Source organism: Saccoglossus kowalevskii, chromosome 1 (assembly GCF_978046115.1).
Source record: "Saccoglossus kowalevskii chromosome 1, keSacKowa6.1, whole genome shotgun sequence".
Classification (NCBI taxonomy): domain Eukaryota; kingdom Metazoa; phylum Hemichordata; class Enteropneusta; family Harrimaniidae; genus Saccoglossus; species Saccoglossus kowalevskii.
In genome coordinates this window covers 10,124,325-10,142,298 of record NC_140641.1, presented here as the reverse complement: position 1 = coordinate 10,142,298, position 17,974 = coordinate 10,124,325, and positions in this window count along the sequence as shown.

The following is a 17,974-nucleotide window of genomic DNA, read 5'->3' as shown; positions in this document are numbered from 1 at the left end:
TGTATGGTTTCAGCTGTACCAGCACTACACTGAACATTTGTGGTTCCGGCTATACCAGCATCACACTGTGAACATGTATGGTTCCAGCTAGACCAGCACCACACTGTGACCATGTATGGTTTCAGCTACACCAGCATAACACTGTGAATATGTATGGTTCCAGCTATACCAGCACCACACTGTGAACATGTACGGTCCTAGCTATACCAGCACCACATTGTAAACATGTATGGTTCCTGCTGCACCAGCATCACACTGTGAAAATGTATGGTTTCAGCTATACCAACACCACACTGTTAACATGTATGGTTCCAGCTATACCAGCACCACACTGTGAACATGTATCATTTCAGCTAGACCAGCACCATATTGTGAACATGTATGGTTTCAGCTATACCAGCACTACACTGTAAACATGTATGGTTCCAGCTATACCAGCACCACACTGTGAATATGTATGGTTTCAGCTACAGCAGCACCACACTGTGAACATGTATGGTTTCAGCTAGACCAACACCACACTGTTAACATGTATCGTTTCAGCTTGACCGGCACCATACTGTGAATATGTATCATTTCAGCTAGACCGGCACCATACTGTGGAAAAGTATGGTTTCAGCTAGACGTGCACCACACTGTAATCATGTATGGTTTCAGCTATGCCAGCAACACACTGTGAACATGTATGATTTCAGCTATACCAGCACCACACTGTGAACATGTATGGTTTCAGCAATACCAGCACCACACTGTGAACATGTATGGTTTCAGCTATACCAGCACCACACTGTGAACATGTATGGTCCCAGCTATACCAGCACCACACTGTGAACATGTATGGTTTCAGCTATACCAGCACCACACTGTGAACATGTATGGTTTCAGCTATACCGGCACCACACTGTGAACATGTATGGTTTCAGCTATACCAGCACTACACTGTGAACATGTATGGTCCCAGCTATACCAGCACCACACTGTGAACATGTATGGTTTCAGCTATACCAGCACCACACTGTGAACATGTATGGTTCCAGCTATACCAGCACCACACTGTGAATATGTATGGTTTCAACTATACCAGCACCACACTGTGAACATGTATGGTTCCAGCTATACCAGCATCACACTGTGAACATGTATGGTTTCAGCTATATCTGCACCACACTGTGAACATGTATGGTTCCAGCTGCACCAGCATCACACTGTGAAAATGTATGGTTTCAGCTATACCAACACCACACTGTTAACATGTATGGTTCCAGCTATACCAGCACCACACTGTGAACATGTATCATTTCAGCTAGACCAGCACCATACTGTGAACATGTATGGTTTCAGCTATACCAGCACTACACTGTAAACATGTATAGTTCCAGCTATACCAGCACCACACTGTGAACATGTATGGTTTCAGCTACAGCAGCACCACACTGTGAACATGTATGGTTTCAGCTAGACCAACACCACACTGTTAACATGTATCGTTTCAGCTTGACCGGCACCACACTGTGAATATGTATCGTTTCAGCTAGACCGGCACCATACTGTGGAAAAGTATGGTTTCAGCTAGACGTGCACCACACTGTAATCATGTATGGTTTCAGCTATGCCAGCAACACACTGTGAACATGTATGATTTCAGCTATACCAGCACCACACTGTGAACATGTACGGTTTCAGCAATACCAGCACCACACTTTGAACATGTATGGTTTCAGCTATGCCAGCAACACACTGTGAACATGTATGGTTTCAGCTATACCAGCACCACACTGTGAACATGTATGGTTTCAGCAATACCAGCACCACACTGTGAACATGTATGGTTTCAGCTATGCCAGCAACACACTGTAAACATGTATGATTTCAGCTATACCAGCACCACACTGTGAACATGTATGGTTTCAGCAATACCAGCACCACACTTTGAACATGTATGGTTTCAGCTATACCAGCACCACACTGTGAACATGTATGATTCCAGCTATACCAGCACCACACTAAGAACATGTATGGTTTCAGCTAGACCAAGACCACACTGTGAACATGTATGGTTCCAGTTATACCAGCACCACACTGTGAACATGTATCGTTCCAGCTATACCAGCATCACACTGTGAACATGTATGGTTTCAGCTGTACCAGCACCACACTGTGAACATGTATGGTTTCAGCTATACCAGCATGACACTGTGAATATGTATGGTTTCAGCTATACCAGCACCACACTGTGAACATGTATTGTTCCAGCTATACCAGCACCACACTGTGAATATGTATAGTTTCAGCTATACCAGCACCACGCTGTGAACATGTATGGTTTCAGCTATACCAGCATGACACTGTGAACATGTATGGTTTCAGCTATACCGGCACCACACTGTAAACACGTGTGGTTCCAGCTATACCAGCATCACACTATGAACATGTATGGTTTCAGCTATACCAGCACCACACTGTGAACATGTATGGTCCCAGCTATACCAGCACCACACTGTGAACATGTATGGTTTCAGCTATACCAGCACCACACTGTGAACATGTATGGTTTCAGCTATACCGGCACCACACTGTGAACATGTATGGTTTCAGCTATACCAGCACTACACTGTGAACATGTATGGTCCCAGCTATACCAGCACCACACTGTGAACATGTATGGTTTCAGCTATACCAGCACCACACTGTGAACATGTATGGTTCCAGCTATACCAGCACCACACTGTGAATATGTATGTTTTCAGCTATACCAGCACCACGCTGTGAATATGTATGGTTTCAACTATACCAGCACCACACTGTGAACATGTATGGTTTCAGCTAGACCAACACCACACTGTTAACATGTATCGTTTCAGCTTGACCGGCACCATACTGTGAATATGTATCGTTTCAGCTAGACCGGCACCATACTGTGGAAAAGTATGGTTTCAGCTAGACGTGCACCACACTGTAATCATGTATGGTTTCAGCTATGCCAGCAACACACTGTGAACATGTATGATTTCAGCTATACCAGCACCACACTGTGAACATGTATGGTTTCAGCAATACCAGCACCACACTGTGAACATGTATGGTTTCAGCTATACCAGCACCACACTGTGAACATGTATGGTCCCAGCTATACCAGCACCACACTGTGAACATGTATGGTTTCAGCTATGCCAGCAACACACTGTGAACATGTATGGTTTCAGCTATACCAGCACCACACTGTGAACATGTATGGTTTCAGCAATACCAGCACCACACTGTGAACATGTATGATTTCAGCTATGCCAGCAACACACTGTAAACATGTAGGATTTCAGCTATACCAGCACCACACTGTGAACATGTATGGTTCCAGCTATACCAGCACCACACTGTGAATATGTATGTTTTCAGCTATACCAGCACCACGCTGTGAATATGTATGGTTTCAACTATACCAGCACCACACTGTGAACATGTATGGTTCCAGCTATACCAGCATCACACTGTGAACATGTATGGTTTCAGCTATACCTGCACCACACTGTGAACATGTATGGTTCCAGCTAGACCAGCACCACACTGTGAACATGTATGGTTCCAGCTATACCAGCACCACACTGTGAACATGTATGGTTTCAGCTATACCTGCACCACACTGTGAACATGTATGGTTCCAGCTGCACCAGCATCACACTGTGAACAAGTATGGTTTCAGCTATACCAACACCACACTGTTAACATGTATGGTTCCAGCTATACCAGCACCACACTGTGAACATGTATGGTTTCAGCTAGACCAACACCACACTGTTAACATGTATCGTTTCAGCTTGACCGGCACCACACTGTGAATATGTATCGTTTCAGCTAGACCGGCACCATACTGTGGAAAAGTATGGTTTCAGCTAGACGTGCACCACACTGTAATCATGTATGGTTTCAGCTATGCCAGCAACACACTGTGAACATGTATGATTTCAGCTATACCAGCACCACACTGTGAACATGTATGGTTTCAGCAATACCAGCACCACACTTTGAACATGTATGGTTTCAGCTATGCCAGCAACACACTGTGAACATGTATGGTTTCAGCTATACCAGCACCACACTGTGAACATGTATGGTTTCAGCAATACCAGCACCACACTGTGAACATGTATGATTTCAGCTATGCCAGCAACACACTGTAAACATGTATGATTTCAGCTATACCAGCACCACACTGTGAACATGTATGGTTTCAGCAATACCAGCACCACACTTTGAACATGTATGGTTTCAGCTATGCCAGCAACACACTGTGAACATGTATGGTTTCAGCTATACCAGCACCACACTGTGAACATGTATGGTTTCAGCAATACCAGCACCACACTGTGAACATGTATGGTTTCAGCTATACCAGCATCACACTGTGAACATGTATGGTTTCAGCTATGCCAGCAACACACTGTGAACATGTATGATTTCATCTATACCAGCACCACACTGTGAACATGTATGGTTTCAGCAATACCAGCACCACACTTTGAACATGTATGGTTTCAGCTATGCCAGCAACACACTGTGAACATGTATGGTTTCAGCTATACCAGCACCACACTGTGAACATGTATGGTTTCAGCAATACCAGCACCACACTGTGAACATGTATGGTTTCAGCTATGCCAGCAACACACTGTGAACATGTATGATTTCAGCTATACCAGCACCACACTGTGAACATGTATGGTTTCAGCTATGCCAGCAACACACTGTGAACATGTATGGTTTCAGCTATACCAGCACCACACTGTGAACATGTATGGTTTCAGCAATACCAGCACCACACTGTGAACATGTATGGTTTCAGCTATACCAGCATCACACTGTGAACATGTATGGTTTCAGCTATACCAGCACCACACTATGAACATGTATGGTTTCAGCTATACCAGCACCACACTGTGAACATGTATGGTTTCAGCAATACCAGCACCACACTTTGAACATGTTTGGTTCCAGCTATACCAGCATCACACTGTGAACATGTATGGTTTCAGCAATACCAGCACCACACTTTGAACATGTTTGGTTGCAGCTATACCTGCACCACACTGTGAACATGTATGGTTTCAGCTATACCAGCACCACACTATGAACATGTATGGTTTCAGCTAGACCAGCATCACACTGTGAACATGTATGGTTTCAGCTATACCAGCACCACACTGTGAACATGTATGGTCCCAGCTATACCAGCACCACACTGTGAACATGTATGGTTTCAGCTATACCAGCACCACACTGTGAACATGTATGGTTTCAGCTATACCGGCACCACACTGTGAACATGTATGGTTTCAGCTATACCAGCACTACACTGTGAACATGTATGGTCCCAGCTATACCAGCACCACACTGTGAACATGTATGGTTTCAGCTATACCAGCACCACACTGTGAACATGTATGGTTCTAGCTATACCAGCACCACACTATGAACATGTATGGTTTCAGCTGTACCAGCACTACACTGAACATTTGTGGTTCCGGCTATACCAGCATCACACTGTGAACATGTATGGTTCCAGCTAGACCAGCACCACACTGTGACCATGTATGGTTTCAGCTACACCAGCATAACACTGTGAATATGTATGGTTCCAGCTATACCAGCACCACACTGTGAACATGTACGGTCCTAGCTATACCAGCACCACATTGTAAACATGTATGGTTTCAGCTAGACCAGCACCACACTGTGAACATGTATGGTTTCAGCTATACCAGCATCACACTGTTAACATGTGTGGTTCCAGCTATACCAGCACCACACTGTGAACATGTATGGTTCTAGTTATACCAGCACCACACTATGAACATGTATGGTTTCAGCTAGACCGAGACCACACTGTGAACATGTATGGTTTCAGCAATACCAGCACCACACTGTGAACATGTATGGTTTCATCTATACCAGCACCACACTGTGAACATGTATGGTCCCAGCTATACCAGCACCACACTGTGAACATGTATGGTTTCAGCTATACCAGCACCACACTGTGAACATGTATGGTTTCAGCTATACCGGCACCACACTGTGAACATGTATGGTTTCAGCTATACCAGCACTACACTGTGAACATGTATGGTCCCAGCTATACCAGCACCACACTGTGAACATGTATGGTTTCAGCTATACCAGCACCACACTGTGAACATGTATGGTTCCAGCTATACCAGCACCACACTGTGAATATGTATGTTTTCAGCTATACCAGCACCACGCTGTGAATATGTATGGTTTCAACTATACCAGCACCACACTGTGAACATGTATGGTTCCAGCTATACCAGCATCACACTGTGAACATGTATGGTTTCAGCTATACCTGCACCACACTGTGAACATGTATGGTTCCAGCTAGACCAGCACCACACTGTGAACATGTATGGTTCCAGCTATACCAGCACCACACTGTGAACATGTATGGTTTCAGCTATACCTGCACCACACTGTGAACATGTATGGTTCCAGCTGCACCAGCATCACACTGTGAACAAGTATGGTTTCAGCTATACCAACACCACACTGTTAACATGTATGGTTCCAGCTATACCAGCACCACACTGTGAACATGTATCATTTCAGCTAGACCAGCACCATACTGTGAACATGTATGGTTTCAGCTATACCAGCACTACACTGTAAACATGTATGGTTCCAGCTATACCAGCACCACACTGTGAACATGTATGGTTTGAGCTACAGCAGCACCACACTGTGAACATGTATGGTTTCAGCTAGACCAACACCACACTGTTAACATGTATCGTTTCAGCTTGACCGGCACCACACTGTGAATATGTATCGTTTCAGCTAGACCGGCACCATACTGTGGAAAAGTATGGTTTCAGCTAGACGTGCACCACACTGTAATCATGTATGGTTTCAGCTATGCCAGCAACACACTGTGAACATGTATGATTTCAGCTATACCAGCACCACACTGTGAACATGTATGGTTTCAGCAATACCAGCACCACACTTTGAACATGTATGGTTTCAGCTATGCCAGCAACACACTGTGAACATGTATGGTTTCAGCTATACCAGCACCACACTGTGAACATGTATGGTTTCAGCAATACCAGCACCACACTGTGAACATGTATGATTTCAGCTATGCCAGCAACACACTGTAAACATGTAGGATTTCAGCTATACCAGCACCACACTGTGAACATGTATGGTTTCAGCAATACCAGCACCACACTTTGAACATGTATGGTTTCAGCTATGCCAGCAACACACTGTGAACATGTATGGTTTCAGCTATACCAGCACCACACTGTGAACATGTATGGTTTCAGCAATACCAGCACCACACTGTGAACATGTATGGTTTCAGCTATACCAGCATCACACTGTGAACATGTATGGTTTCAGCTATGCCAGCAACACACTGTGAACATGTATGATTTCATCTATACCAGCACCACACTGTGAACATGTATGGTTTCAGCAATACCAGCACCACACTTTGAACATGTATGGTTTCAGCTATGCCAGCAACACACTGTGAACATGTATGGTTTCAGCTATACCAGCACCACACTGTGAACATGTATGGTTTCAGCAATACCAGCACCACACTGTGAACATGTATGGTTTCAGCTATGCCAGCAACACACTGTGAACATGTATGATTTCAGCTATACCAGCACCACACTGTGAACATGTATGGTTTCAGCTATGCCAGCAACACACTGTGAACATGTATGGTTTCAGCTATACCAGCACCACACTGTGAACATGTATGGTTTCAGCAATACCAGCACCACACTGTGAACATGTATGGTTTCAGCTATACCAGCATCACACTGTGAACATGTATGGTTTCAGCTATACCAGCACCACACTATGAACATGTATGGTTTCAGCTATACCAGCACCACACTGTGAACATGTATGGTTTCAGCAATACCAGCACCACACTTTGAACATGTTTGGTTCCAGCTATACCAGCATCACACTGTGAACATGTATGGTTTCAGCAATACCAGCACCACACTTTGAACCTGTTTGGTTGCAGCTATACCTGCACCACACTGTGAACATGTATGGTTTCAGCTATACCAGCACCACACTATGAACATGTATGGTTTCAGCTAGACCAGCATCACACTGTGAACATGTATGGTTTCAGCTATACCAGCACCACACTGTGAACATGTATGGTCCCAGCTATACCAGCACCACACTGTGAACATGTATGGTTTCAGCTATACCAGCACCACACTGTGAACATGTATGGTTTCAGCTATACCGGCACCACACTGTGAACATGTATGGTTTCAGCTATACCAGCACTACACTGTGAACATGTATGGTCCCAGCTATACCAGCACCACACTGTGAACATGTATGGTTTCAGCTATACCAGCACCACACTGTGAACATGTATGGTTCTAGCTATACCAGCACCACACTATGAACATGTATGGTTTCAGCTGTACCAGCACTACACTGAACATTTGTGGTTCCGGCTATACCAGCATCACACTGTGAACATGTATGGTTCCAGCTAGACCAGCACCACACTGTGACCATGTATGGTTTCAGCTACACCAGCATAACACTGTGAATATGTATGGTTCCAGCTATACCAGCACCACACTGTGAACATGTACGGTCCTAGCTATACCAGCACCACATTGTAAACATGTATGGTTTCAGCTAGACCAGCACCACACTGTGAACATGTATGGTTTCAGCTATACCAGCATCACACTGTTAACATGTATGGTTCCAGCTATACCAGCACCACACTGTGAACATGTATGGTTCTAGTTATACCAGCACCACACTATGAACATGTATGGTTTCAGCTAGACCGAGACCACACTGTGAACATGTATGCTTTCAGCTATACCAGTAGCAGAACCACACTGTGAACATGTATGGTTCCAGCTATACCAGCACCACACGTATGGGTAACTTGGAACTACTCTCGGAAAGTCGCTGTTAATGTTACAATAACCCAGTTAATGCTCTCGGGTTGTTGAATCAAACGCAGATAAGATTCAAACAGATAATTGACAACCCCCCCCCCTCCCATTGTATAGTCGATGTTGCAATAGTCGTGCTATTGGAAATAAAATTGAAACCAGTCTGTTTGGTGATGTATTTTGAGAAACGTAATATTTTTTCACAAAAAATGCCTTTTTTTAGAAGAATTCCAGATACCACAATGTCAATGAAAAACACAAATTTTTGAAATAATTCAGAGCAGCAACAAAAAGTAGCCCGTCATTCAAATCATGTCAAGGTATGTCATAATATCTTTTCCTCCTGCTAAAACTGTTATTGTACTGACAAAATGACCACTATCAACTAAAATACAACCATCATTTCCCCGAATTTTGGCTGGTGACCCCCAACTTTTTAATTTATTATATTTCTATGAAATCAGAGTATGTTTAAATGTGGGTGAGATAATAGGTGAACAAGCCATGAGGATTTAATATTTATATTTTAGATAAAACAAAAAATTCCCGACTTTGCTAGTCTGGGTAGCCTTGTTTGTATTGCGGTACTACAAAGTACGTGACGACTGTGCGTTATAATATTAGTAGTACATTGAGGGCGCTGTTCAGCGATAGGATGTTGCGATCAAGAATGGTTGCCAGGATGGAATGCCAAGAACTTCGAGCTTGTTCGACACATCAACATTGTGTGAAGTGTTTTAGACAGCGGCGCACAGTATCTCGAATTATCAACTCCCTGTATATCCCTCTATATTTTATCAAATCGACATCTTGTAATACCTTTACTAACGGCTGTTTGGTAGACTCACTTCCAGTCATTGTTAGTACAGTTAAAAATGGGCGGACGACAATTTCGACGTCGCTCCACAAAGCGTGTTCAGCGAAGATCTGTAGAGCGAACTCGGGAAGAAAAGAAACAGGAGTGCGTTTCCAGGATTACTGCTAGTTGGGTGAGTTGTGTTTAGTTTTTCCATGTAGTGATATTCAAACCCCTATATGACGTCACCTCGAGACGGGGGTGGCGTTGCTACAGGCGACTCCCCCTCGTCATCCTTGAACGCAAAGTTATGTACACAGTGCTATACCGAAACTGGCTGTAGTAGGATGGTGAAAGTAATGGTACAGCATTTTAACAGTGAATAAGTACTGAGAAATAATTTTTAAACTCATAGTTGCTGTCGACATAGGAAGTAAAGTAAGCAAATAACACCGAATAAACGGCAAGGTAAAGACTATGTCTAATTATAGTAAATACGTACTGCGTGCGTGACTCGAACCGGCGCTCGCGTACGGCACCTAATCGCCTAGCTTCACGCCACTACACGTCTTCCCCTCGGCCACCGGGCATCCCCTAAAAAAGATCTGAAGGCCTTTGCCGCATTCTGGCCATGCTGTGTGGCGCGTATCGCGTGGACGGGTTTCACGTTCTCTGCACGTAATAAGCTCGGTTATTAAGCATCCTTTTTTAGGGGATGCCCGGTGGCCGAGGGGAAGACGTGTAGTGGCGTGAAGCTAGGCGATTAGGTGCCGTACGCGAGCGCCGGTTCGAGTCACGCACGCAGTACGTATTTACTATAATTAGACATAGTCTTTACCTTGCCGTTTATTCGGTGTTATTTGCTTACTTTACTTCCTATGTCGACAGCAACTATGAGTTTAAGTATTTAAAACAGTCGTACAACCAGAAATGGGTAAGTAAAAGTAAATCATTTAAGTAATTTATAATAATTGTAGCCTCTAGCAGCTTGTCAAAACCAGCAGTATAAAGTCTGAGTGGAGATTTGAACATGTGTAAATATCTGTTTTCTTGTTCACAGCTCTTCAGTCATTTGAACATGATGGTAGATCTTGCGTCACCTCTTCACCTGATAATATGATTGTATTTTCTCAGGTAAATACATTTTCTGTTCTTTTCTTATACTGACAGGTACATGTTGGATACTGAAAATACCTGAATGGTATTAACCTATTATAAGTTTTTAGCTCCACTGTCGACAAAGTCAACACAGCAGAGCTGTTCATTTTACTGATTGTCCGTTGTCGTCCGGCGTCATCAACTTTACAATTTCAACTTCTTCTTCGAAACCGCAAGTCAGAATGTTTTCAAATTTGATATGCAAGTACCTTGGATGGTTCTTTCTCAGATTTGTTCATTTCATGTCAAAATCTCAAATTCTCTATTTTTGGTGAATATTTTTATGATTTTTGGTAAAAAATGATATTTCTGACTTCTTGTAAAAAACCGCAAGTCTGATTACTTTGATATTACATTTATAGGTACCATATGTGGACCTCACTCAGATTTGTTAATTGCATAATGATATCTTTAATTCTCTAATTTTGATGAATATTTTTGTGATTTTTGCTAAAAAGTGATATTTTTAACTTCTTGTTCAAACAGCTAGTCCGATTGCATTGATATTATACATATTGTTCATTTTCTAATGATATCTTTAGTTCTTAATTGAAATGTGCATTGCTAACAGTGGAGCTATCTCAGCCGAGAGGCTGCTTGTTTAAATAGCCTGTTTAATTAATTAACTAACATATTCTGTTGTTTTAGGATTTCAAGCAAATGTTGGATTTTATGAGAATTATTTTTGGTGCTAGCCGACAATCACCTGATAATACTTCTACTATCAGTTGTGAATTACCAAATGGAGCCAGATTAAAGATCAGTGTTGGTAGAAATGGCAATTATCACTTTGAAGGTAAATATTATTTATTACAACAGAACTGATGTAATCATATTTAGCATGTCAAGCAGATTAAATGCAAACAACATGCGAGAATCATGAATAATTAATTACATTGCTTTCATTTTAGATTGGTTCACAGCCTACAGATTTCTTGTTTTCTACATTGTTAAAATTCGCATAGTTTGGTTGTATATTCAATATCAACACAGTTTTGTACTGGAGATATGTTGATTTATTTGAAAAATCTGTTTTATTATTTACAGTAACTAATTATTTGAGACATGGTGAGCTTGCTGTTGTATCTGGATTATCCGATGGAGTTAATTCTAGCATTGTGCCTCATGGAACAATCAAGGTTGCTGAGGTAGGTACACAAGGAAACTAGACTTTTGGATGCACATGTTATTACATAATTAACAGCGTCACTGTTCTAAATTACTTGGTTTATTCAATCAGAATGTGTTACAACTTAATTATTACTTAATTAATAGTCATTAATTAATTTTTCTGTTATACACTAGGATTTGACAAATTTAAGGCCAACTGTGACTGGAGACTCTGTCAATCAACACCCAACTGTGGTTATTTGTGGTGCTACGTCATTCATTGAACACCAACCTTCAACTATTATTGTAGTCAGTGATTGTGATTTCAAAGGTATATTTGGTGTATATGGAAAAGGTGAGTTAGTGATCAATGTATAAACAATCATGCTTTATAATATTTACATCCATGTCTATCTATTTACTAAACTAAAAATAATATCAAATTCAATTTGACTATTCCAGGAAATGCAAACACAGCTACACATGTATGTGTTAATGAATTTATATTTTTTTAAATAAAATTTAATTATATTGTCCACAGGTAATACAACTACATCCTTAGGTAGAAGTATCAAAGCATTGTCTCAGGTATGTAAGGTGAATCAATTCTCCTTCAGAACTCACAAAGTTTTCCCTATTTTGTAGTAAAAGGAGAAATCATAATTCACATCATGAAAGATCAAAGTTTGATAACTTTGGGTTGAACAAATCTGACGACATGAGAGTTATGGTAAAATACAAATATTGTAAAAACTTTTGGTATGTGTTATGTATATTAGAAAATGACCATTCAATTCTCATCCTTATTATGTAGTAGCAATAACCATCCATATTATGCTGATTATTCAAGAGAATGTTTACAAGACAGGAATTTATTTAATGAGTGAATGTTCAGTCAGTTCGGGATTGAAAATGTGGAGCTCTAGACAGCATAAGGTTATCTTGAGGCTGGGACAAGTGAATTTGCCATTTTGACAACTGAATTGTAACTCACTTGCCTTATAAAGATTACAAATTATACACAATATACATTGCAAACAAGTTTTAAAGTTAATGTCAGTCTCTGGTACATTATTCATGACAGAATTCAGACTGCACAATAGCCCATTCAGCCCCCATATTTATTTGTACTTTTTTCTGTTCAGTACAACTCAATTTGTTATTAGTCTTCATTCAAACAAGTTTGAAACAGTGCCTTTTAATTGGGTCTCCGTTCATCCTTTCGTCCATCTGGCCGGAGTCATATTTCATTACTCTGTGAACCAAATCTGTGCATGTGCCGAGTACTTTATCTGGGGCATATGCACATGTAGTGGTTACTGATTCAATCCAAGATGGCTGACTGGCAGCCATTTTGTTTTTTAGAAATGTGGTATCTTATGCATGCTTTGTCAGTATTTGTTCAAATTTGGTACATACATTATACATGTTAGGATACGTGTCTATGATGATTCATTTTGCGATCGGATAAAAGATGGACGACTGGCAGCCATTTCGTTTTTTGAAAATGTGGTATCTTATGCCTGTTTTGTCAGTTTTTGTTCAAATTTGATACATACATTGTACTTTGTAGATTACATGTCCATGACAATTTGTTGTACAATCAGATCAAAGATAGCTGACTGGCGGCCATCTTGCTTTTTGACCATAATACTCCAAAGCTTAGGGACCATTTTCAATCATATTTGGCACATACACCGTAAATATTGGAATACATGTTCATGTCAGTTTGTTCCATAATCAAATCAAAGTCAGTCTGCCATCTTGCTTTTTGACCATACGACTTTATCTCCAAGGCTTATGGATCATTGTCATCCATATTTGGCACATACATCATACTTATAGGAATACATGTTCATGTCAGTTTGTTCCATAATCAGATCAAAGATGGCTGACTGGCATCCATCTTGTTTTTTTGAAAATGTGGTATCCGGGACAGGATTTGTTGATTTCCAAATTTGATACAAAAATTATAAATGTTGAGATACAGGTCCATGATAATTCGTTTTGTGTTTTATATCTCTGTACATGAGCCTGGACGAATGAAATTCAGTTTGGATACAGAAAATGCAATAATAGCATATCCTGTTTAATTTCTGACCATTAGGATTATTACGATTTTAGAAGAGTCATTTAATTTCTGTTAATACTAGACCAGCCAATTATTCACTCTAAATTATTAACTATGCTGTTGGAGCATATTACTTTATTTTTGGCATGAATAACACTTCCCCTTAATTGGGGAAATAAACTGGGACTATGTCATTAACAATGACTTGTTACCAATAATCCTTAATAATAATTATTATTATACATTAGTCAATGTATCACCATAATGTTGGTTATACAGCGGTTGGTTTGGGATGATATACAATAATATGGTTATTACAAGAATACCGCAAAGTTTAAACTGTACATGGTCCCATCGAGCTCTGCTATGTGTCTACCATTACTCCCACTGTACTGTCTTTGTGCCTATATTGCAGCATCCTGACAATAACCTCATAATATCAATGAGATGAAAGATGACATATCATTATTATTTAAATTTAATTGTAATGTGGTTACTGGCCTTATAATGTACAAAATCCTGTTGTAAATTTAATATTTTTGTAATGCGGGGGTAATCAACATACAGAATTAAATATTTTCATAACATACAGAATTCAATTGTTCCAATAATAATGTTCATAATGTTGTAATTATCATAGCATATACAATGTCATAATAGGTACTTATTATAATCATTTTATATATTTATATTTTGCAGAGTGAAACCACAGTTCGAATGCTGAAAGCAAGAAATGCTGTCTGCTCTGAGTCTGATACTACAATGCTAACATTGAAGCATAACGTGTATGAACGTTTGCAGATTGAACAACCTGCAAAAACTATAATGGAAATGACAGACAGAGGAGATAGTCTGTCAACAGAAGCTAAGATACAAGAAGTTGACTGTGTGACAGATGAACTACATGTTTTAAAACCATCTGCACAGCCTGTTACTCTCTTCACTGAGATTGCTCCGACTACTAAAAATGGCAAATGTGATGCATTTATGACAAAAGGTGAATGTCATGATGAAGAGACTCTGAACTCTAAAGAACAGTCTGTAGATGAAATAGAGCCATTTGCAGAAACCATAGAAACATTATCCCTACCTTCAGATGCTGAAAACCTTCCAGGCAATGTAGATGGTGTAAACCCACAGAGCACAACTGTCCGTGTGTTTGTGTATGTGGATGTTGTAAACCAATTTCCACAGTATTATATGCCATATTTCAACCTATTTCCAGAGGGTTTGTTGACTGTTAACCCATTTCAAGGTGGAATTCAACCTTTTGGCCCCTATGCAGAGGATCTACTAAATCAGAACTTAGATTTAACTAATGTGAACGCTCTTGCTGAGAGTATAAGGACCACAAACCTACATATTTCTGTAGACACTGACAATCTGTTGGGAGAAAGTATGGAAGCTCTTGACCAAATATCAGTAGTTAGAAATCAATACGCAGAGGAAATTGCAGCTCAAAGTGCTGCTGCTGCAGACAGAAGGAATACCCCACTTGCAGTAGATATGGAAGCTCAAAGTGCTGGTACAGACAGTGGGAATATCCCACTTGCAGTAGATATGGCAGCTCAAAGTGCTGGTGCAGTCAATGAGAAATCCCCACTTGCAGTAGATATGGCAGCTCAGAGTGCTGGTGCAGACAGTGGGAAATCTCCACTTGCAGTAGATATGGCAGCTCAACGTGCTAGTGCAGACATTGGGAATACCCCACTTGCAGTAGATATGGCAGCTCAAAGTGCTGGTGCAGTCAATGAGAAATCCCCACTTGCAGTAGATATGGCAGCTCAGAGTGCTGGTGCAGACAGTGGGAAATCTCCACTTGCAGTAGATATGGCAGCTCAACGTGCTGGTGCAGACATTGGGAAATCTCCACTTGCAGTAGATATGGCAGCTCAAAGTGCTGGTGCAGACATTGGGAAATCTCCACTTACAGTAGATATGGCAGCTCAAAGTGCTAGTGCAGATAGTGAGAAATCCCCACTTGCAGTAGATATGGCAGCTCAAAGTGCTGGTGCAGACAGTGAGAAATCCCCACTTGCAGTAGATATGGCAGCTCAAAGTGCTGGTGCAGACAGTGAGAAATCTCCACTTGCAGTAGATGTGGCAGCTCAACGTGCTAGTGCAGACATTGGGAATACCCCACTTGCAGTAGATATGGCAGCTCAAAGTGCTGGTGTAGCCAGTGCGAAATCCCCACTTGCAGTTGATATGGCAGCTCAAAGTGCTGGTGCAGACATTGGGAAATCTCCACTTACAGTAGATATGGCAGCTCAAAGTGCTGGTGCAGCCAGTGAGAAATCCCCATTTGCAGTAGATATGGAGGCTCAAAGTGCTGGTGCAGCCAGTGAGAATACCACACTTACAGCAGACATGACAAGACCTGATTCAGATAGTCAGAAAACTGCATTTGCAGAAGATATGATAGCTATGAATACACTTGGAAACTTACTTGTGAAAAGTATGAAAGACATGGACCTACATTTATCACATGTATCAGTAGAGACTGAACACCTGTTGGAAGAGAGTATTTATTCTTCTGACCAATTTTCAGAGAGTGGAAATTCATGTGCCGAATTTACACAGAGTACAGATAAAGACAGTTGTAATTCATCTGTAGAAAGTGTTTCACATACTGATGTATCTGCCAAGGCGTTTGAAGATATAAGTCTATCTTCTTCAAAAACATCTCTCCAAGGCATATCACCTGCCAAGAAACATGGTTTGTTCTGCAGGGCAAGAAAATGCCTCCGTCCATCATGTATATCAACAACAAAGCACCGCACACCAGACACCCGAGAAATATTTGCAGAAAGCTCCAATTCACATGAAGCTGATCAATCAATTAAAAATAAGAATCGACGTAAATCACCTTCTCTCAAGAAGCGTATTCATCGTTTCTTCAAAAAATCTAGGACAAGTGTATCACTAGAAGAATCTGTTGAAAACAATGTAGAAAGTACTACTGACTCAGTGACACTATAAAGACTGCTTGTAATTAATTTTAATTATATACTTATTAAAATATTTGTAATTCATACTACTGCATTGTGATGTTCTTGTGTTCCAACTTGATAACCAACCAATTCTTTATCTACAATCATATGCATCACTCCACTAATGCTTTGTTATGGTCCTGATTATTTATTACAGTGAAACCTTTATTAGTGTCAACTTGCCTTGAGTGTCCACTTTTATGCAGTCCCATAGCATAATCTATAAAAACCATCTTATGTGATCAATCAATATTTCTGTTGAGTTGCCTTTGTTTAGGGACCAAATTAATAATTATACAGTGTTATTTGTAGACTCCTGCAACTAATCTTTAAATGTTTCTGTGAGAAGCAGAAAGAAAAACCAGTGGAAAATATTGTGTCTTAATCAGGCTGAATTGTATGAGATAGCTAGTCCAAGATGCTGAAAACATGGTTACAAAAATTACCACACTCATATTTCAGAAAACACTCCCAATTATGAGAAACCATGCCCAAATTAGTAACCCATACTTTAAAAAACAGTTGACCACATTTCAAGTTATGGGCAGCATACATTTTTTGTTTTGTTTAACGTTTTATTTTTCCCATAACTGGAAGTTTGGCTAACTGTTATACCTAGACCAGCAGAATCTTTTCATAGGTGACCGTTTACTCATTTACCAAACAGTGTTTGCTCTATTAGTAGTGCATGTACATACTGTTAAATACTTTATTTTCGCTTGGAATTGATTTTCGTTGAAGGAATGATTCTGTGAAAATAAAATCCAGTGAATATACATTTTCCTCTATATTTCACATTTAACTCATCAAAAATTAGTGAAATAAATTCCATACAAACATCCAAAATGCCTTTTCAGCGAAAATT